Source organism: Seriola dumerili, unplaced genomic scaffold (assembly GCF_002260705.1).
Source record: "Seriola dumerili isolate Sdu_G_001 unplaced genomic scaffold, Sdu_1.0 BDQW01000044.1, whole genome shotgun sequence".
Taxonomy (NCBI): domain Eukaryota; kingdom Metazoa; phylum Chordata; class Actinopteri; order Carangiformes; family Carangidae; genus Seriola; species Seriola dumerili.
Genome location: NW_019174299.1, coordinates 6,097,458 through 6,124,108, shown reverse-complemented (window position 1 = coordinate 6,124,108; position 26,651 = coordinate 6,097,458). Strand labels below are relative to the sequence as shown.

Below are 26,651 nucleotides of genomic sequence, written 5' to 3'. Positions count from 1 at the left end.
GTCCGACATATTTGTTAATCTTTGGAAACACTGGGATCTCCAGAAGAATTCAAAAGAAAGTTGGCTGTGAGTTAGAAACATGACCACAGGGTCCAGTAGAGTTATAGCCTCTCCTTGGTCAGTAATTTGTTTTGTTGACAATGCACCACTCCCAGATAACGGATATGTCAAATGACGGGGTCAAAACTTTTCAGGTAGTCGCTCAAGTTGGCCCAGTTACGGCTGAGTTTCAGCACACACGTGCACGGCAGTTGCAGGACCACATCTGAGCTGGCTTTGCGTCACATCTGCCACATTTAGCCGTGTCATCGGGGGTCCAGACTTGTGCCAGTTTAAGCTGAAAAGCAGCTCCAATTAGCAGCAGCTTGACATTTTGGTCACTTATCATGAGTCTGGCAAGAAAGTGCCAGATTCAGGATTGTACTGGATCAAATGTATTTAGAGTCTTAAAAGTCAAGATCATTTTATGTCCCCTTAACCCGGAGGTAATGAGAATGTTCCTCACAGACTGAACCCTTTCAGCGAGCCAGACTCTGCTCGGAGGAAACGCTTGCTCAGCGGTTGCCGCTGTATGCTTTGATTTCTTTTCCCCGACCAGGTAAATCCAGGCACAAACAACCTAAAACTTTCTGACTATAAACCATTTATTTTTCCCAGTAGTGTTAAGGAAAGTATCCTCACCTCTCCACCTCATTTTTCATTTTATTTATTTATTTATATTTTGCTCTCGGGCCCTTCAGCTTCATAACAAGCCCCTCCTGACAGAAGGCTGAGGGCGAGCACCACAGGGCTGCAGTCGAGGTCGAGGCATTAGCATGCACACGGGGAACGAGCCTCAGGTCTGCGCCACACCATGTGGGTGCATCATATCTAACCTTCCTCCAGTCCTGCACGCTATAGGAAAATGCAGTGTGTTGCCATGGTTACTACATACAGACCAGCATGCCAACATCTCACATGAATTCTAACTAAGCATTTGAATAAATTTGTGGCTTCACATATTGCATATATTCATGCACAGACAGACACACACACCCACACACACACACACACACACACACACGGTAGATATTTGAAAGTTGCAGTGAGAATTCCCACTGGACTCTGCAGTTTCCCCTCAGCTCCATAGACCCTTTTGTTTCTGTCAGCTCATTGTTTTGGTTTTTTAACCCCGGTCTTTACTGTTTTGGTTCACTCTCACCGCTCTCGTGAAACCTGTTTCCATAAGCAGGCAGCTGTTTTCGGTGAAAAAGCTCTGATTAACCACATAATGGAGTCTTTAGCTGCTCATTTAGTGCCAGATATTTCCCTTAGGAGTTAATGAAGACTAAAATATGACCTAAAAGCAGAGTGACTGACTGTTTTCTGAGTGATCAAATAAAAAATAGAGCAGATTTCACGTGAACACTCAAAGAAACCAAATCCTACAAGGTCCAGGTGGGCGGGGCTTTGTGAAGGGCAGCGACTGCTTTGTTGTGACATCACAAAGTTACAGAAGTCCTGACGGCTCTTTTTAAGGCCCAGTTTCTGAATACAGGCTGTGTGTATCTCTCTGTGAACTGAGAGCTTTGTGGTGTATTTTAGTAACCAACCAACCAACATGCGTTGACAGAATGCATGTAACAAGTAAGCTAAAGCATAAACTGAGATGTATACTTTGTGTGTTGACAGGACACATGTGAGTAAGCTTATACATGGACATGGAATGTGCTTAGACTGAGTTGTGCAGACACTAGAGACAGGTGTTAAGCGAGTGAGCAACATAAATCAGATCACGCTGTAACAGAAAACCTACGTAAGCAACATAAATCAAACCATGCTGCAGGGAAACACCTACGTGTACCAAAAACCTCCAGTGGGAACTCAAGGCCATCAGTGTATATAAATAATGCACTTCAACGAACGCCAAATTAGGATAATTAGGTTGATTCAGCAACAAACAATGAACTTGAATCAATGCCAAACTAGGAAATTGGGGTTAATTTGGAAAGTTCTTTAGAAAAGAACTTGGAGATAATGGTGGAAAAATTCCCTAATAGCCCCACAATAGGTGGAGAACCCTCAGGGCATATAAAGAGATGTTTGTGGGCCTTAAGTGTCTGTGTTCATGAACTTTGCTGTATCTTACCTAAAGATCAGTAAATCTTAGAATCATACTCCACTCTGGGATGTCTCCCTTGAGTGTTGTTTGACCTCTCAGAACGAAGTAATATTGCTATTGAACTAAAGTGTTGCAGAAGACCTGAAGATCTACTGGCCTTATCTGAAGAGTTCTGCCACAACACTTTGATACTTTTTGCACACAAACATGTACATGTTTAAAACAAACACACATCGTGTTGAGGCCGAGGTTCGATTACCAGCCGGGCGAAGCAGGCGAGAACCCCGGGGCTCAGGATCCATCTGGGATTTCGTAGTTTTACTACCTGATAATCTGGTCAGGAATTTCACCATTTATGTACAACATCAAAAAAGGCTCCTGCATTATTAACCAATGCTGTAGCCCTATTTTATAGAAGAGCGTTGTGTCAAAATCTGGATTTAAGACATTATTATAATAGTTTATGTTATATTTAGTCAAGTTAATTGAAGCACAGGACCTGGACCCTCTATCTGAACTGCAGGACCGAGTAGCATTACTCCAGGAATATTGGAGAATGCATAGACAGTGGTTGATGGGGTGACATTGGGGACCCAACAACAGACTCAAGATGCCCCCCCCGCTAACCATTGAAGTAAAGAGTTTGTGACATCAGACTGCAAAAGCGAAGCAACTATATAAAAAAAACAATCAATTATTACAAATATACAAATTTGAAAACTCCAATTTTTGTAGATGAAAGTTTGAAAACCCAGTTGGAAATTGTTGGTTCAGTTGATAGTCTGTTTTTTACCTCAGAGGATTGTCCGACTGATGGCTGCAATTTTTAAAGAATCAACAAAGAGTTAAAGTGTGGGAGGATGAATTATTGAGTTTTGAGCAAGACCCTGGAGTCGTGGCTACATGTGGAAATAATCTTAGAAAAGAACACAATACTGGGAAAATAAAGATTTAATAATCGGAGGATGCGGGGAGTCAGAGAGTAGCAATATAAGAAGTTATTAATTCAGTGTCTGATCTCGACAGTGTGGAGCAGCAGCAGAAAGTAGGCCAAGAATCCCGACCAGAGATCATGTCATCCTGTGAAACGAACATCATCAGTGCAAAGGCCAGTAAAGTGGAGACACACCTCTCTGCTCACTCCTCAATAATGGGGTCAAGTGTTAAATATGCCGCCTCTCAGAGTGAATCTCATTTCCTCTCGGTTTCTCTGTGATCCGCATCGTACTGAACCCGTCAGTGCTCTTAAGCCATTTTTCTCTGCTCGTGACATTTTAATTGTCGCTGTAGCTGCTGAGTAGAAATATTGCCAGTTAGTAGATCAACACAATTCATATTAAATCACAACACAAAAACAAAGTCATGTTTAAACACAATATGAACGTATAGAGACATTACTACGGCAACAAGGTTTGCGCTTCAAACACTGAAATGAAGGAGCAAATTAAAAGCAGCACATTTTCTTCGTGACAACTGCACACATGTGAGTCTTGAATGCGAAATGAAGTGTTTGACTGATCCTGTAAAACCCCGCAGAGCATCTGTTAACCTTCTCTAATCCCTCTTCAAATATATTTTAATCGCTCTGTGCCAGTTTTGTTTTGTTAAGCTGCATGTACACCACTTGTTTGCCGAAGGGTTCCTCCGCCACTGCACGGCATTCCCCTGAAATCTAATGAACTCATCCAAAAATGTGACTTTTCATTTGAGATCCCTACTGACTGCTCGGCTACACGCCTCTCCCTCCATGAGAAAAAAAATCATCTCTTACAGAGGACTACTGTAAATCTTTTAGAGTGACGTGTTTAGAGGTTGAATAAATCTCTGACAAATGGACAAGTGAGACATCAAGAGTGTTTTTAACCTCTTTACATTTCATTAAAACTGGATTAAAAAAAAAAGGCATGAGGAGCTTTCAAAGATGTGTATAAGAGATAAAACAACTGCTCTCGCTGTCAATGAAGCATGTACCATATATTTTAATTATAAATATCTTGGTAAAGAATTAATGCTCTTTGTTACAGAGTGTATTGACAGAGCTGCGTGTTCTGTCCCTGTTGTCTCATTGGATGGTTTACAGTATAACAAAGGATAACCTCTGTTAAGTGGCTAAATTTCATCTTATTGTCCTAGCGTATATATATATATATATAATATAAATTGGAATAATTTTGAATATTGACATGTTTACTCCACTATTATTATTTGATACATATACACTGCTGATTGATAATACAAAAAACAAATACATCATAATTTATTCATATAAATTAAAGTTAATTAGCTCCAGCTGCTCATTAGAGAGACACATGAATGCATCAGAAATTATAAAGTATATACATTATTCTGAAATGATTACTTTTACTTCTGCTACTCTAAGTATATTTTGATGCTAATAATTTTGTACCTATTACAGTGTGGTATTAAAGTAAATGATCTGAGTATTTCTTCCACCTCTGGTGATGTCACCATATTGTGTTGAATCCAGGCCGAGGTGGGACAGAATCAGTATTATATCTTAAGTCCAGGATCAAGTCCCCAAGACCAGTCCAGGTCGTGTACAAGACCTGATGAACCTTCCAGCAGAGGAGCAGAAAGTAAAGAAACAATCAAAGCTTCTTAAAGTTTGGATTTTGGTTTGGTCAGTTTGAACATTAGCTGACCTTTCCCTTTTAATCAATAAGTGATCCAACCAGAATCACCATGTAGTTTATTTGTCCCTAACCCACTGAAACTCATTGTTTCTTTATCTTTACAATAGTGTGGATTACAGACAAGCTGTTTTTTGCAGTGGAAAACCTACATTTCCAGCTTTTAATGTCACTGTTTACTGTTCCACACTGGTGACTTGTGGGTTGCAAACAAGTGTAGAAACTGTAGACTGTATATAAACATGGACGTAGCCACCATGACATCACCCACAGGTTTCTGAAGAGTGGAGCTCTGAGTGGGCTAAAGTCAGCATCTTGGCAGTGTCTGACTCCGCCCCTAACTCCCGGCTAATCCGAAAATGGGCAAAGAGGTGGAGAGTGTGTGGAGCTGAGACTTTGGTGCATGGGTTTGTGGGAATCATACGCTCACCCACCTGTCACTCACAGCGGCCACGCCCTCAATTATACATAACTTTAATCCTGAATAAAATGTAAACAGGTGAGTTCTATAAAGATTAACCCCTATACAGTTGTCATGGAGAAGGAAATTAACTCTAGAGACCAAAACTGTTTTTGCACCAGGCTGTAAACATGTTTATTTCTTCAAGTGGTCATTAGAGGAACTGTAGTTTTCAGCATGACTGTGTTGATTTCATTTTTCAGCCCCGGAGGTTGCAGTTTGGTAGAAACTAATGAAATCAAGTCATTTGAACTCTATCCTGCCCCCCCCCCCAGTTCTGACTCGTCACCGGCAGAAGTTGGAAAAAGTCATTCTTCACTAAACGCTTCTTTGATAAACACTCATTAACCATTGTGCTGCCCCTCATCAGTCCATACTGAGGAGAATTTAATAGCTGGGGTTAATAAGGAGCCGTAGTGTTGATCTGCATTCAGCCAGTCAGACTGCAACAGAAACAGCAGATGGAACTTCAGTTTCCTACCGTCACACAAACAAAACCAGGTTTTCAAAGCCAGCAAGGATCCCTGATGGTGTCACAGGGAGGAAACGCCATCTGTGCGCAGCAGTTTGAGCCCGTCAGGACACAGATCAGGATCACACTTAGATTCTTTAACTGCAGCAAAGACGGGCGTGACGGTGGAGGAATCTGATTACTGTTATAGAACCAGTGGCAGCAGGCAGAGAGTGGAAAAGACTCCAGTGACTTTGGGATGAGAAAAGTTTAAACACTTGTCTGAATGTTTGCAGGCTGCACTTGGACCATTTTTTTCTGATGATCTAGCAAATTCACAGTACTTTTCCTTCTGCTGTGAATCTGATGCTCTGTACTCAACATGTTTACTGTTGTTAGGAGGATAGAGTCAGCCAAGGTTCCCAAAGCAGCTTTCTACAGGTTTTTTATTATTATCATTTTTAATTGAAAAGCACAGCAGCAAAAGAAGCACAAAGATCAAACTTAGTTTAGCTGAAAAGTTGATTGAAGTCAGAATTACAGGGCAAAGCAAAATCACCTCCATGAACCCAGAACATTTTATCTGCACTGGTCCTATAGCATGAGCACTTAATGGAGTTGTCAACCCAATAAACAAAGATGATTCTGGCACGAAGCATCCTGTCAGAATTTGGGCCAAACTCCTCTCAGAGTCAATCTCCTGTTGATTAAAGGGCTGCGTGGAGGTGAAGAACCTCTGGGGAGGCATTATTGCTGCTGTGTGGAGTGGCAGCTCACTAATGATCTCAGCGGGATTACTTGATGAGCTTTAAAACATGTCTGCACCGTGCTGCTGGCCCCTCTGTGACCAGGAGCCACTGAGGTTACACCTGAATACAAACAGTCCACAGGAGTGTGGACGAATACTGACAGTGATGTCATTGTTACTGCAGGTCATAAATAAAGGCTGATGGTGGCAACAGTAATTCATTCCATATTTTACACTTTTCCTGTGTTTTATTTGAAGTGTTGATCCATAAGAAGATATATTAAAGATAGATATATAAAAAACCATCTCAGTCTTACATCTCCTCTCTCAGGCTTCTCTCTGGAGTTCTAGTAACAACAGGTCGGTGAGCCAATCAGAAGAGAGGAGGTTCTGAGCCTCACTTTGATACTTTCACAGAATTATTATAGAACCTAGACCCCCTTTTTAATCAAAGAACACATGGGCATCTACCTTTACACTATATGAGACCTTTAAAAACTAATTCAGTTTGAAAAAGCAGCAGTTTAGAGGAATGGACATATTATCTGATGGTTAAAGTGGCATTAAATTAGCTGAATGTTTAGTTCCCACATTTTTCTGAAATATCTGAGTTTGGAGCAGTTAACTTTCCTCGGACCTTCTTACACTTTCACACTTTAAACTTCAACTTGCACCTAAAAGTCTACATTTTATCATGCAAAACTGCAACGTACTCAGTGGCCTGTTGTAATTCACCCACTTTTGTTACTTTTCTGCCCTTTGTTGCATAAAAGTTCAATATTCTTAGCTTCCTGTAACTCTTGTTTTGCATTTTTGTCCTGCTGCATTGTAACTCTGCAGTGTTGTTCGAGGGAGGGATCAACAGCTGTGTGAAAAGTTTAACTCAAAAGTCAAAGGACAGCGGCTGTCATGCGTCATGCAGAAGGTTAAACCCTCTGGGACACGAGTGTGGCTTTGGGTTGTATAAATAAACTTGTCCTGACAAAGGAGTCGTGAACCAATGTAGATGAGATTAATCTCAAACACCTGTGTTGGTCCTCGTCAGTGAAATTACCTGCGCACTGTGCTATCGTGTGGCCGCTCTGAAAACCTGCAGCGGACCACATGACAAAAAACACAAAACAAAAACGTGAAGTGATCAGCCAAAACTACAAATCAGGTGCAAATAATTTACAGCAGCACATCACATTCACTGTCAGGAACACTGCTGCTAAACTGAAGAGCTGTAATGTTAAAAAGAAAAGACATGGATTCAAGAAAAGATCCACTTTGTGTGTGTGTGTGTGTGTGTGTGTGTGCGCTTTCATCTTTCACACATGTGACAGCCATCTGCGTCATCACATTTATAATGTGTTGCTTTTAAATGAAACTGTAACACTAACCTTTTAAATGAAATCAGAAAATTTAGCACTAATATTAACTTAACACATCTGTGAAAATGTATTTGAGATTATCTTGGTTTTAAAGGGCATTTTAGACCTGAAGTAGACCTAATCACGGAAACTGGCTCTTAACATTCAAGACGATTGAATAAGGAGCTCAGTGCTCTCAGTGCTTTTCACATCCTTGTTTGACATTCAGACAATCTGTTTGCATGAGAACAACTACAAAAAGCATGACCCTTTGAACACAGGTTTTTTAAACACGGGTATACTCGATAAAAAAGGGGCTGAATATCCGTTTGTATCCCTTTCAGTTGCTGACAAAAGCCTGTTTTTTTGACCAGTGGAAAAGGGGTTTAGTTGCCTCTAAATTTAAGGCATCATCAATAAATTGTATAATCAATAATTATCTTATGATACCTTAAGATAATGTTTCATAAAATGTGAAATTATCTATATTTTTTGCTTGAGTTATTGTGCCGACATTTCTGTAGGAAAAAAAAAAAAAAAACAGACAAGTCAAGCACTTCGAGCTGTGCTGTGTTCAAGGCTCTGCCCGGGCAAGAGAGCCATCCAATTATCAAATAAAAACAGGAAGATTGTCCTTTAACAGATGAGTCTCGCGCTGAAACCTTGACAGCAGAGACGGACCTTGAAAAACTGAATCAGCCCAGGTTGAAACGGAACACGTCCAAGGCCTGTTCTCACTGGAAAAAAGGTCATTTTTCTTTTTCCTCCTGGCAGCTGGCTTTGTCAAAAGGTAGTGGATGACATATTTTATATATGGAGAGAAGACATGTCTTTGAAAAAGTGTGTTTTTTATACACCCTGCAATCGACCATGAGCCGACAGTACAGATGCCACATATGGTTGGATGTGTGTTCATGCCTGGAATGAGTCAGACTGGTTTCAATTTCGTGTCTGGCTTCTCTGTCGCAGCTTTCTCGTGTCTTTTTTTTTTTTTTTTTTTTTACCCCTCTGCCCCTCTGAAGGATGAATTACAAACGATAAAAGTGTGTTTTGCATCCAATCTCCCTAACACAATGCCGACGCCTGCAGTAATGAGGTCATTATTATGCATATCACAGATATCAAGAGGAATGAGCTTAAAAGCTTACACGTTTAATTGATTAAGGCAGCCAGGCAGCCATGGTGCTTCATAACAAAGACGACTGTTTTCTTGAAGGTCATGATATTTGAACGACATATTCAAAGTGTTCTAATTAAATACCACTATACTTTGACTTCGATAAATAAATGAATGTCATGCTGAGGTGCTTCTGGAAAAGCAAATAGCTACAGCTACATTCTATCACAGCTGGAAAAAATGGTAGGAGTAATTCAGAGCAGAAACTGATTCACAACTTGTAAAGTAGTCGAGGATTTCCAGTCAGTCATAAATACTTTACTTACGCATGATTGCACTTGACCTAAGATTTCGGTCCAGGAGATATTGATTCTGGAACATCAAAGAGCTCAAACCTCAGTGTGTCTTCAATTTCTATGATTGACAGCATGGAGACGTTATGAAACCATTCTAATAAAAGATGGTTTACAGGTTTACGAAAAGAAGAAGCAACTTTTTATTGCAAACTTCACAGATGCAGATCAGTGTTTCTGCTGCAGTAATCAGGAGGGAACCTATCTATTTTTGCCCAACGATGGACTGGACCAAAGATGAACTCTTGTTAGACGAGCCAGTGGATTACGATCTATTGGGAGCTGTGGTACAATTTGGCTGACCTGAAACATTTTGACCACTGGTCTCTTTGTCACGTAGGCAGTGTTTCCTCCACCTGAGCAGCAGCAGCAGCAGCAGCAGCAGCAGCAGAGTCTTGGAAGCCCTGCTGCACTCTGCGGTGCAATGTGACCTGGTTGAGAGCTGGAGGATACTTATCTAATGTGGGGCAGCGCAGATTGCATTGTATCCACGGGGCCGGGGACCGCAGAGCCAGGAAACTTCAGGGACACAAAGTGCTTAAAGCAGAACGCTGATGGAGATGGCCTACTACTCCTCTTCACTCTGAGAGTCTGCTCAGCTCTGCCTCCGGTTGCAGGCCAGAAGGAAAAATTAGAGAAATGTAATTGATTCATTTACCCCGCACTGATTGAATTTCTTCAGACTCAGAGACGGCAACAGTTTGGAAGATGAAGGCATCTGTTAACCTTGATCTGCATGTCTTTCATGTTTCCATTGATTTATTTTACACCCCCTAGTGACAGTCACAATTGGGAGCAAATTAGTTTTCATCGTTAATCCAGACTTAAGAGTGTCTTTTACTGTTAATCTCAGAGTTAAAAAACAAATAAACTTGTCTTTCAGAAAAACATCATCAATTCGTATTAGTTGCTTTTTGACTCTGGAGTCTTGAGCTAAGCTAAATGAAAGGTTGTGCAAACGGCAGTGACCTCTGACCGTATGGAAGCTGATCACAGTCATTTGGTGGAATTGGAGGAGGAATAATAAAAGAAAGAATAATTAGCATATGGAGCAATGTAGTGATGGAAACTGTTTTATGTCATCAGATGCTTTTTTCTTCTGCCAGTAAATGTGTCTTACTGGTGGTGTTTTTAGTTTTATTTTTCTTGTATTTTCATAATCTGAAGTTAAACCCGAGGATTCCCTTTAAGCCGTAATTCAAACCGGCAGTAATCCGAAATGATTGAGGAAATCAGATCAGACCGGTATCGATAGGCGCGCATAACGGTGCACACTTTCAGCCAAAGACATTTCTGGCGTCACACTTGATTGTACCCACAAAAAAAAGTGACACAAGTAGTTGCGTGAGGAATTACAAGAGAGAGCTTGAGAGATACATCGAAACCCCTACCTACTTTCACACCTCAGCACACCTGGCTCACTGCAGTGGGTGCGATTGACAGATTGGAAAGTTAGAAAAAAACAGCCCCAAATCAGTTTGAAGTGTGCTGCGGTGTTAAGTTCAAACCAAGTGTGAGTAAGCTAATTTGAGTGTTAAAGGATAAGTCGTCTTTATTACTACTTATTTTTGTCATCCTTAAATGTTAAAGGTTTATCCAGATTTTCTAAAATATGGTAAACAGGTAAAAAACGAAAACCAAGCACACCTTCAAAATTGGCTGTAAAAATAATTGGTTGGAAAATGTTGTTCATTAAAAGCAAGATGTCAGTTTATAAACTGAGACGAATGTTTACAGACAGTTTGGAGCATAATTATCTTCTCCAGATTGGCTTGGCTAACCCACCCTGATTACTCCTGTTTTTCTGACTCCTCTTTCGGGATGTCATCACAATCCCACATCTCAGTAATTAACTTTCTCATCCTTACAGATAGACATGATGGTCAAAACTGCAAAAATAAGGATCAAATTGTAATAAACTGGATGAGCCTTTAAAACCCACTCTGGATATTTGACTAACTAGCTTTAATTGCAACGTGTCTTGAGCCAAGAATTATGATCTACAGACTCATCATCAGCCTGACATGATGGATTGGTGAGCAAATCCGATTCCTCTCCAAAATAATGCCTCTAACACGAGCCAACAGCATGACAACACGTCTCGCATACTCTGCTGCAATGTCACACAAGTCAAGTGAAGCTCGGCCACGTCCAGAGACATCTTGTCGAGGAAAACTGACCACGGATCCGGTCACCGCTTCTGGGCTTGGCTGTTCCTTTGTCATGGAGTAATGTAAGCGCGGATGCACACTCGCCTCCTCGGGCCGGATGCTGGTCTCTTACCCCCTCGGATCACAAGTTCAATTAATTTCACAGTTGGCGGCACCCACAGTCATTTCACCGCGGCCTGTTGTCTGGAACTGGAGAGAAATGGGAAGAATATGATGCACCCCGAGCCGCTCAGCCCCTCCTCCTCCCCCTTCCTCGCCTCCATCCCTTCCATCCATGAAGGCTCCACTCGCCCGCAGCCACATCTGATCTGATAGGGCCTTGGCTCTGCAGCATATTAAAGCTCACATCACGATGATAGGCGGAGATGAGACGACCGCATGCATCATTACTGCTCCATAAAGATGTCTCTTTTCCATCTCGTTCAACAGAAAATGTTTAAATTTATCAGGAAATGCAGCTCATTAAAGAATTTGAGCTAATTGACTGTCTTCAGATCAGCTGCAGCAGTTGAATCAAACCTTAAATGCAAATAAATAAAACAGTGATCTTTTTCAGACGTGCCCCGAAATCCTGCTTAGCCCCACATGAATGAGCAAAATTTACAAAATGGACACTGGCTCTCCACACCCGCCGCATAATAATAATACTGACTTGTGATTTTGTACACACGCTTGCAGAGCCCAAAACAGCTCAATGCTCTGGCCTCAGTTTACCAGTTTATTTTTATGGGCTGATGTATTTTTGCAAAAAGAGGCACCGCAGGAGTGGATCACCCTCTGATCCAACAGTCATCCCCAGGTGCGCCGTGGAGACTTAAAATGACCAGTTACATACAATTGATGCCTTTCCACGGAGCATAGGTGCAGTCTTTCACTGCAACAACGCAACACTTGTCTTTGAGTTTTCCTTAGGTAAAATTCAAATACAGGCACTTCAATAAACCACAATATGAAGCACCACTTAACAATAACTGTCATTAATCCAAACACATCCACACACATCTGGCTACTTCTGGCCATGTGTTATAGTATAGAGGTATATACTTCCAAACTTTACATGCTTATCCTTTACTTTAAATAATCTATTGGGTTGTTCTGAGATGCTTCTTATGAGTATTTTGATTTCATGTTTTAGGGCTGATAGGATTCAATAATATTGTAACAGGTGTAACTTAGGTGACCTACATAGGCATTACATGGCTTCTGTCACTATTTGGTCGACCCATCTGTCTTTCTCCTCAGTTGACCCTCCAGCATCACAGGATCTGATGGGTGATGGATTTTAGTTCAACACCGGATCATGTGCTGTGATGTGGCACAGACTTACTGTGGCCCTGTTAAAGCTATTATCAAAGATGGAACTAATGATTTGCTGGAAGACAAACATCTCTGAAGAAGAAAACTGGATTAAAATTGTCCATGAAATACATCAGACAAGAAAGGAGAACAAATTTAAACTGTTTGGATCTGTTCTCATCAGATTTTGTTGACATATGTGATTAGCTTTCTAAAAATACTTGTCACAAATACAGCTAACGAAACTGTAGATATCTAAAAGTTTTTTTTCATATGCCTCACCTGTCATCACATGTCACCATTAGTTTTTAAAGTGTGATTAAATGCCCCATATAGTATAAAGGTAGATGTCCATGTGTTGTTTGATTATAAAGCAGGTCTAGGTTCTATATTAATACTGTGAAAGTATCAAAGTGCTCAGTCCACAGAGAAATGCACACAGCCTGTATTCAGAAACTGAGCCTTAAAACAAGCTGTCAGGACTTCTGGAACTTTGTGATGTCACAACAAAGCAGTCACTGTGCCCCCAGCACAGCCCACCAGGACCCACCGACCAACATTGCATGATTCATGATTTCTCTTTGCGTTTACCTGAAATCTGCTATATTTTTTTTTACGATCAGAAGAGTGGCTCAGAACCTCCTCTCTTCTGATTGGCTCACTGACCTGTTGTTGCTATGGCTCCAGAGAGAAGCCTGAGAGAGGAGATGTAAAACTACATTGAGATGGTTTTTAGTTCTTAAAACCACAAATATATCTTCTTATGGATTAACACTGTAAAATATGGGACCTTTAAATAAAATACAAAATGTCCAACAAAGAAGGCCATATTGGAGGATTTTGCAGTGGAAGATTTGTGACCAATACTACAATTTAATACCAGTACAAAAAGTAATGGAGTAGCGAGCAATAATATCAGGAGGTATGTGGTGGTGCAGCCAATCTTAAAGCCAGAGACTGGAGTGTGTCTCGTCTCAGAAGAATAATCATGACAGCAAGCTTCCTTAACCTCATGCAACTGTTCTAAAGACCAAAAGCTGATCATACTGTAGGAATAATTAATGACAAAGCCTTAGCATATTCTAAATGTTCTGTCCCATGACCTCCTTGCTACATGCCTTCAACTTGAGAATGACTTTGTTTCAAGGGTGACCTGGTTCCACTTCTGCTTTGCATACTGTCAGTTAAAATTAAAAAAAAGAAACACAAGCAGACATGGCCTCTCTAGGGTTACCCATTCATCTTCTATAGGATCCAGTGTCACTGAAGTTATCTTAGTAACCTGAGTCTGTGAGGGTGGATCTGGATCATCTGGAGTTTTTTTTGTTATTTTTCTGTAAGGCAACAGAGATGTACACCGAACTCAGAGGTATGCACTAATAAGAATACTGATGGTGCTCTACAAACCACATTATGCTCAATGATGAATGAAAGCTAAATGGCTCAATATTATAATGAACCATCATGCATTCCTGCAGGCACCCAGCCGGCGTCGACTCGTAGTGAGAGCTGAAGAAAAGTGGCCACACAGCTTGTTGAAACATTTCTGATAGATGTTTCACATTACGTGTGTAAAGGGCCCTATTAGACTTTAGCCTATCCAGACCTCAGAATTAAAACTAGACTATCTCCATTTTTTTTTCTTTGCTCCTCTGTCATGCAGGGCAGTGTGCATTCTTTGCTTTTTCCAGGACAACACACAGGGGACGGTGCTAATCACAGGCCGATCACTGCTACCCACTCTCAGGTCTGACTCAACAGATTTGCTCAGTAGTAAACCTGCAATGCTTGAGCTTACTGTCACAGCATGGTTCTTTTTCAATTTTTTAGGCTCCCTTACATCTGTGCTTTTTAAAGAGCCAGATTTATGAATGGAGCCTGGTATGCGTAGGCTGAGCTGCTTAAGCGATTGCAAGTCCGCCCTAAAGGGTCACAGGAAACTGGTGGGAGGCTCGGCTTCTCCCATTCACACAAACCCTTCTCCTCTAAACGCTTCATACTGACTAATGAAGCATTTAGAGGAGAAGGACCGGGGTGGCGTCGTAAACCTGCGGATGAGTCGGAGTTGTAATTTCTGATGCCATTTTACATACAATTACCAGCCATTTGTGCCCTGAGAGCTCGCCGCTGCTTGTAATTTGACACTCGAGCAGCAGCACCAGTGCCGTGAGGAGAGGAGTGGGAGCGGAGTGGGCCGTTTGATGTGGAACAAAAAAATCACCCAACTGGGTGCTGATTTGTTTGTACGGCGGTTTTCTTTGTCTCTGATGATCTCATTGTGCTTTCACCATGTCCACTGTGTGATGTGTGTGAGTGTGTTCTGTGAGTGTGTTCTGTGTGTGAGTGATATCATTGTGTTTGTATATAAACGCTATGGTCAACAGAAGTGACATTTTGTTGCTGTCCTGTAAAAATCATGTATCTCCCAAATGTCAGCTTTTTTACACATAAAAGAAAAAGCAGCACTAAGCTCTGTGGCGAGCCTTTTTTAGACAATCCAGTGGGTTTCAAGTGGTTTATTACCAGTTGTGACAGTGGGGCTGGTATTGTTTTCACCTTGTGAGTCTGTGTGTGTGGTCCTGGAGACACCTACTGTAGCAGGTACTACCACATTGGCAGGGGTTTATATGTCTGTCTGTCTGTGGAGGTTGAAGATGGGTGTGGTCCGAGCAAGGGGGGGGGAGACGCGGGCCGGTAGCGCAAGGCGCTATTGGTCCTCCGCTCCATAAGTGTCACCCACTGTTTTCTGAAAAGGGGTTTTGAAGATCAAAGTGAGCTGCTCCATCGTTGCCATCTTGGCAGTGCCTGACTCCGCCCCTAACTCTCATCTGATCTAAAAATTGGCAAAGAGGTGGGGCATCTATAGAGACCAAATTGTTTTTGACTCACGTTTGGAGACATACTATAGTGGCCATTTGAGGAACTGCAGTTTTTGGCACTTGCAAAGGTTGCTGCTTGGTTTTAAGTGACAGATCACTGTATCCCAGTTTCCCATCATTCCCATCATTCCCATTCACAACATTAGGTAAAACAATAGACCACATTGTGATGGGATCACATCAGCTGTGACACCTGTCAATAATGTAGTAATTGCTAGTACTCATAGGTTGGAACATACACATGTTGTTCTGGTGTCATCGAAGCTACCACATTTGGAGATATATGGTTCTCACTGGGCAGAAATAATTACAACTTAAAGAGTAAGTCAGTCAACCAGTCCTCTGGTTGTGTAAGTATTCTGAAAATGAGCCTTATTTATTTTCCAAATGAGGACATTGTCCTTCACAACACAGCCATTACCACTCGCCTGCTCTCTCTCCACCACACTGAAGCCCTTTTTCCTGTCCTTGGCTGTCAGCCCTTTTCTTTAATCTTTCTATTTCTTTAATTATCATTCCGCACTGGCAGCTCTCCGGTGTGAATGCAACACCTCCTCATTGTAAAGGAAGAATACTTTGCGCATGATTAAAAACAACGCCACCTCGGGTCGGCCTGCCTACTGTATCAGAGCTAATTCTTTGCATACCAATACAAGCTGTCCTCTTTAGTATTGGTGTTGGGCTGTGGCCACTGTGCTGACAGAGGCACTTCCATGTCCAGCTCTGCCCTGTCCTTGCCCCCCGCTCATAATAGATATTGACAGGTGTGGTGCAGATAACGCTAATCTGCATCCTAACAGGATTTCACATGTCATATAGTGGCTTTCTCATCGCTGCTGCTTTCAATTCACAACTTTGTTATGCTGCTAATAGCATTTCACGGTGGCACAGCCCACGGCCTTTAGACGGGGAAGAATGTGAGAGTGGAGCCCGACTCGTTCACAGGTTTACTGTCTGAGCTTGGGCTGAGCAGGTGAACTAATGCATACCAGATTTAGCTTTGAAATTGAAATTTTTAAAATACATATCATTAAAATGCAACAGTAACATATTTATTCATTGAAAATGGAGGCTGGAAAATGGTATTTTGTCTTAAACAGGCAAGTAAAGATCCATTCACCAGACACAAGGAAAACATGGCTGGTGAAGAAGTGGGGTAACGTCTACTGTAGCTGTGGACGAGCTTTTAAACGTCTCAGATAATCGGATCAAAGTGAACGCATGGACATTCAAAAACACTGGCAGCAAGGAGCTAACAAAAAGAACTGATTGGGTTGCATTATGGGAAGTGTAGTATCCAGTGTTTTTGCACCACAAATTTATGGATTTCCTTTCGTAGACACAATTTTTTGTTCTGTCACTAGTTACTAATATCTCTTGTCATTTCATAACGTGCTGTTCCCTCCCTGTCCAGTGTTCCCACCTTTCCACATCACCTGACTGCAGCTGCTCCCAGTGCCCTCATCAGCAGGTGTATATACCTGACCTTTAGCTATCGACAGATCGTCAATGCGCCGTCCCAGTCGTAGCATTCCTGACACTTTCTTCTTTTTTATTGCATGCTCCCTTGTACTGTTAATATCACCGACTGTTATCAAACAGTGTTTTGACAGTAAGATGTCTCTGGTTTCATGCATATGAGACCGGCACCTGTATGTAGCATTCCAACAAGGTTTTAAATAATAAAATGTAATTTATTGCAAAATTACAGCCTCAAAATTTCAAGCTGAAGATGCTATAGTATTGGCCAAAGTGTTCTCTATGCAAAGATTTACACAAACATCTTGCAGATTGATGCCTGTAATGAAAAAACCTTTCTACATAACATATCACTGTGTGTGTATGTGTATGAATTGCAGTATTCTTGGCCATGTCGTAGCCAGGCTTGTGGGATTCTCAGAGTGTGAGTTTCATCTAACCAACCTAATCAGGTTCATTAGCCCCCTATTTAATGGACAGGCGAGATAAGGAGAGGAATCAATTCATATTGTGCATTTGGCGGTCGCAGATCTGTGCACTGCGAGGGGACCCGTCTCCCTGCTGCTCTGAATCATGCTCATTGAGAAGGAAGCGGAAATTACCACTTTGATGGAGGCTGCGCTGACTTAAAATGACCCGATAAAGACCAACCACAGTCCTGGTGCAGCCTGAAAACTGCCCAGCGACAGAATTAAGGTTTGACGTTAGCATTGATTTTGTATTTGTTTGAATTTGCAGGATGAAGAACCTCTGAGTTACAAGAACCATAAGTAGTATTGAGACTGAACTGCAAACATTATTAGATATTTTTGAGGCTTTCATAATATCAAAATACCTTGTCCATTTCTGTTTAACCTGTCCTGTTTCTACATCCCATGTCCTTTCTTTCTTTCTTTCTTTCTTTCTTTCTTTCTTTCTTTCTTTCTTTCTTTCTTTCTTTCTTTCCTGAAACCACAAAAGGGAAAGATGGAGACACGAGATACAGGATATCAACTTTCAACAGAACCGTATCATGAAGTGCTCACACCATGCTTTCTTTTTACAAAATGTTGTTGTCCAAATCAATGCAGTTTGCAGTTAATAGTATTCAATAATTAGTAAAAATTAAACAAAGTGTTTTTTTTTATTGTACAAAATGTAAAGGCCTGGTAAGACCTCTTCTCAAGGTACGGTTACACTGCACTTCTGTCCTGCAAATGTTTGCTCCATCTTCCTTTCACTTCAGTTGAAGTCAAGAAATTCAGAGAGTTGAAGCCTATAAATTCATGCATGTGTTTCTTGTGTCTGTGTTATGTTCAGTAAGCTTCAGCAGACCCAGAGCTCACTTCTGTTCGGCTCTGACGATGCGGATTCACATGATCGACCAACTGAAACACTGCTGCAGTGTGGTTGGAAATTAATGAGGTGGTATCACCCTATACACTACAACGCGGCAAATTGCAGCATCTCTATCATACAGTGTTTGCATTTTGAAATCCCTCTGCACAACCTTTATTTATTTCCAACATCATTACCATGATCTCACATCCCTCGTTAGGGCCAAGTGCGGGGCAACAGAGGAGGAATATGACTGTTTCTTCATGACTATATGGCCGTGTACAGACTGTTTGACGTCTCTCTCTCTCTCACTCTCCTGTTATGGTGAGGCAAGTTCCCTTTGTTTTGCACTCCCTGGTGTGTCTTGTTTGTTCCCGGTTTGTCTCTCTCCCTGTTTGTGTGTGGGTGTGTGTGTGTCCTGCTGGGTGTGGCTACGAACAGGTCTGTGTTCTGCACACCTGCTGCTCATCATCCAATCAACTCTACAAGCCTCTCCTGTATTTAAGCCTGTTTGAGCTCTTTACCAGTGGCGCTGTGACTCAGCCAACACTGTTTGTTTGCAAGTTTGTAAATTCTGCCTCAGACGCCGCCTCAGGAACAACTCTCTGAAAACTCTAGTGTTGCCTCGCTCAGCTGCGCTCCCCTTCCTCTCACCAGAATCATTCTGCCACCAGTCTCTGCTCTCCGCCCCTGGTTTGTCTCTGTCTGCTTCAGCGCCTGACTACTCCACCCTGCAAGCCCTAACCGCTCGATCCTGCCTCATCCACAACCAATCTCTGCCCCACCAGCTCCAGACTCACCAGCCTTACCCACCCCACCCATCCCCAGACAAGCTCAGCTTCCTCTCTGCTCCAACAGACCTGCCACAACTCTTCAGCTTCAGTGAAAATAAAACTCTTTTTTTTTCTCTTTTTTATTAAGCCTCTTCTCGTTGCCTGTGTTCTGCTAAAACTAGAGCAGAGCAGAAAATGTACAGCTTGCACACTTATCATTCTTGTCTCTTTATCGTCTTAGGCGACCTCACATAAACCCAGCACAGCTTCATGACTGAAATCACCTGTGCAGGTGTGCATAGCCTGTTTAATTAATCAATTTAAAATGTCAAATGCAGATTTGCATACATATTGTGATATCAATATTGTAAAATCACAAAGCTCTACACGAGTATGACCTTCTGATTGTCCTTTATTCTTGATTCAGTAGCTGCTACTGATTTCATTTGATTCGTCTATTTCCAAAACATAAAAGCAGCAAATAAATGCATTTATTCATTAAATGTGGAGGGTTTTTTTTATTTTTTTTATTTTTTCTTTGAAGCATAATAATGATATAAAGCTGCTTCTGAAAAAAAATTGGCAGCGTGAGGGTAATGATATTAACTGTGCAGCAGATTCCGCTTAGAGACAAATGTTTTTACTGGCATCTTGTTTTAAAACTGCATTTTTTTTTTCCAATGAAAATGTGATTCTAGCCTTATGCAAATACACCAATTAGCCTACTGTTTGAAATAAATACACATTTATTTTTCTGCAGTAGCACAAAATGCAGCGAGTGTCTCATTTAACCTTGTTATCACCTGCTTCTCTAATCTCAAACAACTGCCTACTCTCCTGCTCTCCTGCATGACCCCGGCAACTTGATAAATATTTCAGCCTCTTCTCTGTTTCTCAACCCTCTGCAGAAAAAAGAACTTCTTCTAGTTGCATCTGAAAGTTGTGTTTCGTCCAAATGCTCAGCTTTGCAAGGTGTGTGTGTGTGTGTGTGTGTGTGTGTGTGTGTGTCTGACCCAGCGTGGGCTGCGACGTGCTTCCACTGTCACACAAATCACCAGGATGAAAAGTTCACAGTCCTGTGACAGAAGGCTGCAGGGGTAAAGCTTTCACTGCTGCTTCACTCTATCTGATGCCTTGTCTTTGTGTCTGAATGCTTTGATCGTCTCAAGACTTAAAGCTGCAGTTGTGACTCAGTGTCCACATCTCGATCCCACCACATGTCAGCCATTTTGTTTGGTATGCCGCGCTGTGTGTATGCAGCCTGCTGTGAGTATGCAGCCTGCTGTGAGATGAGCTCTAGCTCCTAGGTGGTAGTAATAGTACAGAACAGCTAAATGTGTAGAAGACAAAACCCTATATAGCAGATCAGTTTGTTTTTTTTCACCACCTGTGGAGAGTGTACCTCAGCTGCTGTATCCACTGCAGCGCATTTTTGATAAAGTGTTGGGATGGGACAAAGTCTAAGTGGGAAGGGCACAGCGGGACTAGCAAAAACTTTCTTACCTCGTTAATAGGAGCCCTGTAGTTCTGTAAGGTCACAATGTTTGCAGTTCTTGACCAACTGTGAACCTTTTTGATGGTGTTTGTCCCCTTGCTTCCTGTCATCTCTCTACTGTCAGTTATCACACAAAGACGTTAAAAAAAATAAAAAAATAAAAATCTTGCTTTATACAATGTCTGTTCATCACATCTACAGTCTGGTTAATGTTAGAGAACAACTGTAATTATAGTGCATGAACTGGTTAAGTCATAAGAAGGGTTACGGAAAGATCATGGTTATAGTCAATAAAAAGGTCTGTGTTCTATATTAATACTGTGAAAGTATCAAAGTGATCAGTCCACAGAAAATTGCACACAGCCTGTATTCAGAAACTGAGCCGTAAATTGAGCCATCAGGACTTCTGTAATTTTGTGATGTCACAACAATGCTGGTCTAATTTAACTCAAGCAAGACAGCAGAAATCAAAGTATGATCACACACATCCATACATGTGCCTCCATCATTTAACTTTTGCAGCACAACTATTTAACTAATTTGTTTTCCATTTTGTCTACTTTTCATGCACTTTCTTGTGGGGGGGGGGGGGAAATCCATCTAAACTATTCACCCCTTTTTACAAATTCCTTCAGGAGACTTTAACACAAGAACACCAGCCCATAAATATTTGAACTACACAGGCAATCAAAGCAGCAAGAAGCTGTGCAAATGCAGATGTTAAAATAATTCAACTTAATCAGCTTAAATCACAAACTGGGGGCTGCAACAGACAGGAGCACCCAATGCACCCAGAGGTGACACTGTGTGGGTAACAAATGAAATATTGGTTGCAGATGCTCGTCTTTCCACACCAAGTGAAAAACTGAAGAGTGGATATCGAGCAGCATCGGTGAGCAAGCACTTGATCCTGGAGGGGCTTGACTCACCACCATTCAATCTCTTTGAACAATATAAAAGCATCATAGTCAGGTTGGTAAACATGAGTGTGCAGTGTGCTGATGATGTCATGTGACGTGGTTTATTGATCAGCGATTCTCAGGTTCAAGGTTTTCAGTTACCGTCTGCTCGAGTTCAGAGCCACTAACAGCAGCTTTAAAGGCAGGGACACATAAGGACTCAGTAATGGAGGCAAACTGGGCAAGTGATACCTACTTGGCACACTGCAACCCCCACACCCCACCCCCCCACCCTTCCATTTGCACTCACACTCAGCTAAACAGCTGTACACAAGCCCATGCACAGACACACTGTGGGTCTGGAGGGATTACAGCACGGGGAGGTGTGGGTAACTGCAGCAGTGCGTCCCAATAAGACAAGGTCACCTTAAGTGGATTGGGATGAGGAGGGGGTGGGGGTTTAAGCAATTCCCTCAGGAGGAAAAACAGGGAGCAATTCATGAAAAAGTAATTAAGCAGGATGCACATCAGTGGATGCCACAGGCGGAGAAGACAAGAGGGGAGATGAATAAGCCCCGAGGACGAGGGGGAATGTTTGTACACGAGATGTCTGGGAGATGCTGGACACAGTGGGTTTAAGTTTAACCTCGGACATCTTTGTGGATATGATGGGTTTGTTTCAGAAACACTGTGGAAACAATTAGTCTATTGGCTATAAATGCAGTGAATCAACAACTCTTGATTCTAGACTCTTTAGATAATTAATTGTTGAAGTTGAACATTCCCTGATGGTTTGTTGCTCTCCCCATTTTTATATAATTGTAAACCTGTGGCTTTTGGACTGAGGGTCCAACAGCAGTTTCTAATTTTTAAAAATGAACACTCACTTTCTGATTTGGCGGAAAAAAAAAAACTATGAATTTGGGCTATTTACATACAATTGTCTTGACTTAAGGTGCAGTGGACAGTGGGAAAAATATATTTATATATATATATATATAAATTATTGTTAAACTTGCTCAATTTTAAGTAAAAACTAATTCAAGCACCAGATGCATGTTGTTCCACGGCTGAAAATAGACCCATTCAAATTTTCTCTTATACAGAAGTCAGAGAGTTGTTGCTGTAGTTGGTTTTTGTATTATAATGGGATGGAAAACACCAACCTGATTCTGTAGGAGACAAAACTGTCTCCAGAAACCCCTGCATGTTAGACAAAGAAATACTCCTTTCTTACCAGGAGACAGATATGAATCTCACTGCAACACAAAGTATCTCAGCCACTATTGATCAACACACAGCTTCTCATTCAGGTTGAGGAATCTCATTCAGCTCAAACATCTACTGTGGCAGCCGCTCTGCCTTCCACCAAAATAAACCCACTGCAGTCTAGAGCTGTTAAATGGCCGCTTCACTACAGACAATCCATCACAGGGAACAGAGATGGACAGGCAGGGCTAGTGAACACACCACTCCCTCCCCAGCAGCCACTGATATCAGACATAAATCCATATCTCATCTCACTTTAGTCTATGAGCCAAACACTTGGAGCAGGTAGGTGACGGTGTGTCTCTGTGGATTCACACAAAGCTCACAGGTTCGTGATGTATCGCAGGTGCATGAATATTAATAATAACATTTACTTGGAGCTTTGTTTAGCAGCTTGTTAGCCCTCACGTACAAACTGTAGATATGAATCTGGACTGTTTGTACTGTTCCATTCACTACAACACTCCCACACACACACACACACACACACACACATACACACACACAATTGAGTTTGAGGTCATAGCCGTTCGTACTCAGACGTGGTTGTGTACAAAAATAGTGGATTTAAGAGGAACAGTTGTAAAACGTGGTGTTTGCCTAAAGAGCCCAGTGCTGTAAGGCAAACACAAGCAGCCAGGACAGGCTGCAGTTACTCAAAGCCTTTAATGTGCAATAACAGAAACACTCTTACAAACACAAGTCATGAATTTGATAGAGGAAAACATCTGACTGCTATTATTTGTTCATGAAATAATCAAACGTGTCAAAATCTTGTCCTCGCATTTGGGTATTTAATTTTTTGCATATCGGTTGAAGAAGAAATGAAAGGAAAGAAGAAAAAATACGGGAAGCAGGAAGAACAGAAGCAAGGACAGGAGGAATAAGGGATAAAAAGAAAGAAGGAAGGATTGACTAACGTGAGCTGCCGTGCAGCCATCATAGAGAGGTCTGCCTGTGGAGGGAAAGACCAACCTCACACTCATGGGGCAATACTTCTGGTGACTCTCTTCTATGCAAAGCAGCTGAAGTTTGTCCAAAAAGTCACTAGATTTGTCACAAGGTGATGTCTTGAAAAAGTAATTTAAAGGGTCTGAAAAGTTGGTAAATCGAGTGACAAAGGTGCTTAGTTGGCAACACTGTTTGTAAACACCCCCCTGATGATGAAAAAATAATATAAAGGGACATAAGGAAAGACAAGGGTAAAAGGAGGGAAGAAAGGAGAAGGAAGCATGGAAAGATAGGAAGAAGGAAATGTATATAATGTATATAAGATAAGTTATTAGCTATATTTTCTGTTTTCACCATCACCTGATAAATATAGTGGAGTGAACAGTATAATATTTAAGGAAAGACGGAAGGACAAAAGGTATAGATAAAGTGAGGAAAGAACAAGGGAAACTGAAGAAAGGAGGGAGTAAGGACAGAAGGAAGAGTTGTAGTAAAGTGAAAATTACAAGAGTTCCCTCAAAATGAGGTTAAATACAAGTACCTTTTTGTAATTGTACTTTACTTCAATACAGTATCTGAGTAAATGTACTTAACAATTTTCCACCTCTTCACATCAAACCAGAATAATGAACCCAGTGGGGGGTGAATCAGATGACCTGTGCTGATATGTTAGCTGTAGATATTATCTACTATCTACAGCAATAACATGTTCTGTGTTTAAACAGCAGTGTTGGAGCGAGGGCAGGATGCAGTCAGCAGTGACATGGTGCACATCTGTCAGTCTGCTTCCTCCTGACAGGAGGCGTGGGAGGGGGGAAGGGGTAGAGAGCCTGCCGACAGCCAGCTGTTAAACTAAGACATGTACGATGGAGGCTGACAGGACCTCCGCTTTGAAGTGACAGCCATCGCCATCAGGCCGCTAAAGCTTGTCACCTAATAGGTGCAGTAAGAGGGTGACAGGTACAGTCAGGAGAGAGTCACTGCCTCACACAACATTTAAAACATTAGCCTTTGTTTGACAGGATTCATCCTGCAGTTCACCCGCTACATGAAAGATGACATTTGCTGTTTTCAGACCTGCTGTTCATTATTTGCTTCAAGGTGTTGTTTCAAAATTTTGTGTGCGTTTAACTTAAACTTAAACACTGTGGGGAGAATATTGATATTATTTCATATCATTGCTTTCTTTAAATGATGACACTAAGGGTTGAGGTTTTTATTTTAACTCATCACCAGCAATGAATATCTGTCACTTCTTTACGAGTATCGTGTATCAAGGTGAGTTACGTGTCCTCAGCGTTGTTTCTCAAAGGGCCCCTCACCTCTGATTTTAATTCTTATACCCACCACATTTTTTATTTTTTATTTTTTTTAAGAGGTCCTGCTGACAGAATGGTTGCGTATGTAAGTGCAACCATCTAAAGTAACTGTAATGTCAAACATATTTAACCACCTTTAAAATAATACGGTGTGCATTTCCTCATTTAACTTCATGGTGCAGCTACAGAGTGTATGTATGGGGATACCACTGAACGGTGATTGGTCATCTTGGGTAGCTTTTTTTCCCTACAAGTTTTTGTTGATTGTGTGAAGCTGGTTTATGCAAAACTTCAGCTTAAAGTGATCCACGGCCTTTATCGCAAACCCATTCATCAGCTCAACAAAATACACTTCCTGCAACAACCATTTCCTAAAGAGAAACACCTTTAGGCACAGCAGTTAAGAAACACTAGATACGTTTTTGTCATTTTAAGCAGAAACAATAACTTGTGTTCAGAGAAAAACAGACCCAAGGGAAACATCCCATATACTGACAGGTATGAATAAAGTTTCAAAAACTCAGGGGCAAACCAGGCAGAAATATTGTGTGACTTTTTCTCTTCAATCACAAGTAGATGGTGTTTTTGAAGTTCAGCATGGCCTACAGACTAATTTAATATTCCTTAAGTAGTCAACCCGCTTCAGTTGCTATAATCTTCCAGTTAAACATTTATTCATGTTATGTCAGTAATTCAGGATGATCAGTATAAAAGGATCAGGAGCTCCAGTATTTGGATTGAGTAGCTTGTGAAAAATAAGGTGCTCCAAGGCTCCACCTGGTTATTGTAACGTATCAGATACATATTTAATCAACATTTCATATCTCCTGCTGCTCAGCTCATTTTCAGATTGTGGAATCTACAGATTCAGTAAGGGATTCAAAATAGTTAGGATTCAATGCATGGATCCAAAACAGGATTCAGATTCAAGCAAATGCTTTTAAAACCTCAGCCGTGATAAAGACCTCTACAACAAGTAGAAGAGCTGGAAACAGAAAACTCTCAAACTCTGAAGGCATACTGTGGCTGAACTGCGACCACCATGAATTAATAAATTAGATTCTATCAGATTGTAGCGCTCAATGAGTGGAGTGTCTGAATCAAATATTTACTTACCTTGCAGACAAAATAAAAAACTAACAAAATAAAAAGAGAAAAAGTGTTCACAGGTGGCTACACTCACACTATTAATCATGACAGCAGCCCTGTTGATACCTGACACTATAATAGAATACAATTGAAGTCATCTAAATAAACCTTAACTGCAGGGCATTGCATTAATTCAAACCTGCTGTCAAACAAGCACTATTGGAAATAGTTTGGCTCACGAAACCACCCACTGTAAGAAATAAATAAAATATTACGACTCTGGCACTCCGCGTCCAGTGACTGTGTTGTGATTATCGGCCAAGGGCACTCAACTGGTGTGTGTGTGTGTGTGTGTGTGTGTGTGGGTGTGTGTGTGTGTGTGTGGGTGTGTGTGTGTGTGTGTGGGTGTGTGTGTGTGTGTGTGTGTGTGTGTGAGTGTGTGAAGTGTGAGCGACTTTTCTTATCAGGTGCGAGCAGAAAG

General features: G+C 41.4%; 1 protein-coding gene across 3 annotated transcripts in view; it reads right to left on the bottom strand.

Moving 5' to 3' along the window:
- Positions 1–26,651, bottom strand: part of LOC111217695 (protein shisa-6 homolog) — a 75,135-nt gene that overhangs the window by 34,146 nt on the left and 14,338 nt on the right. The window lies entirely within an intron of this gene.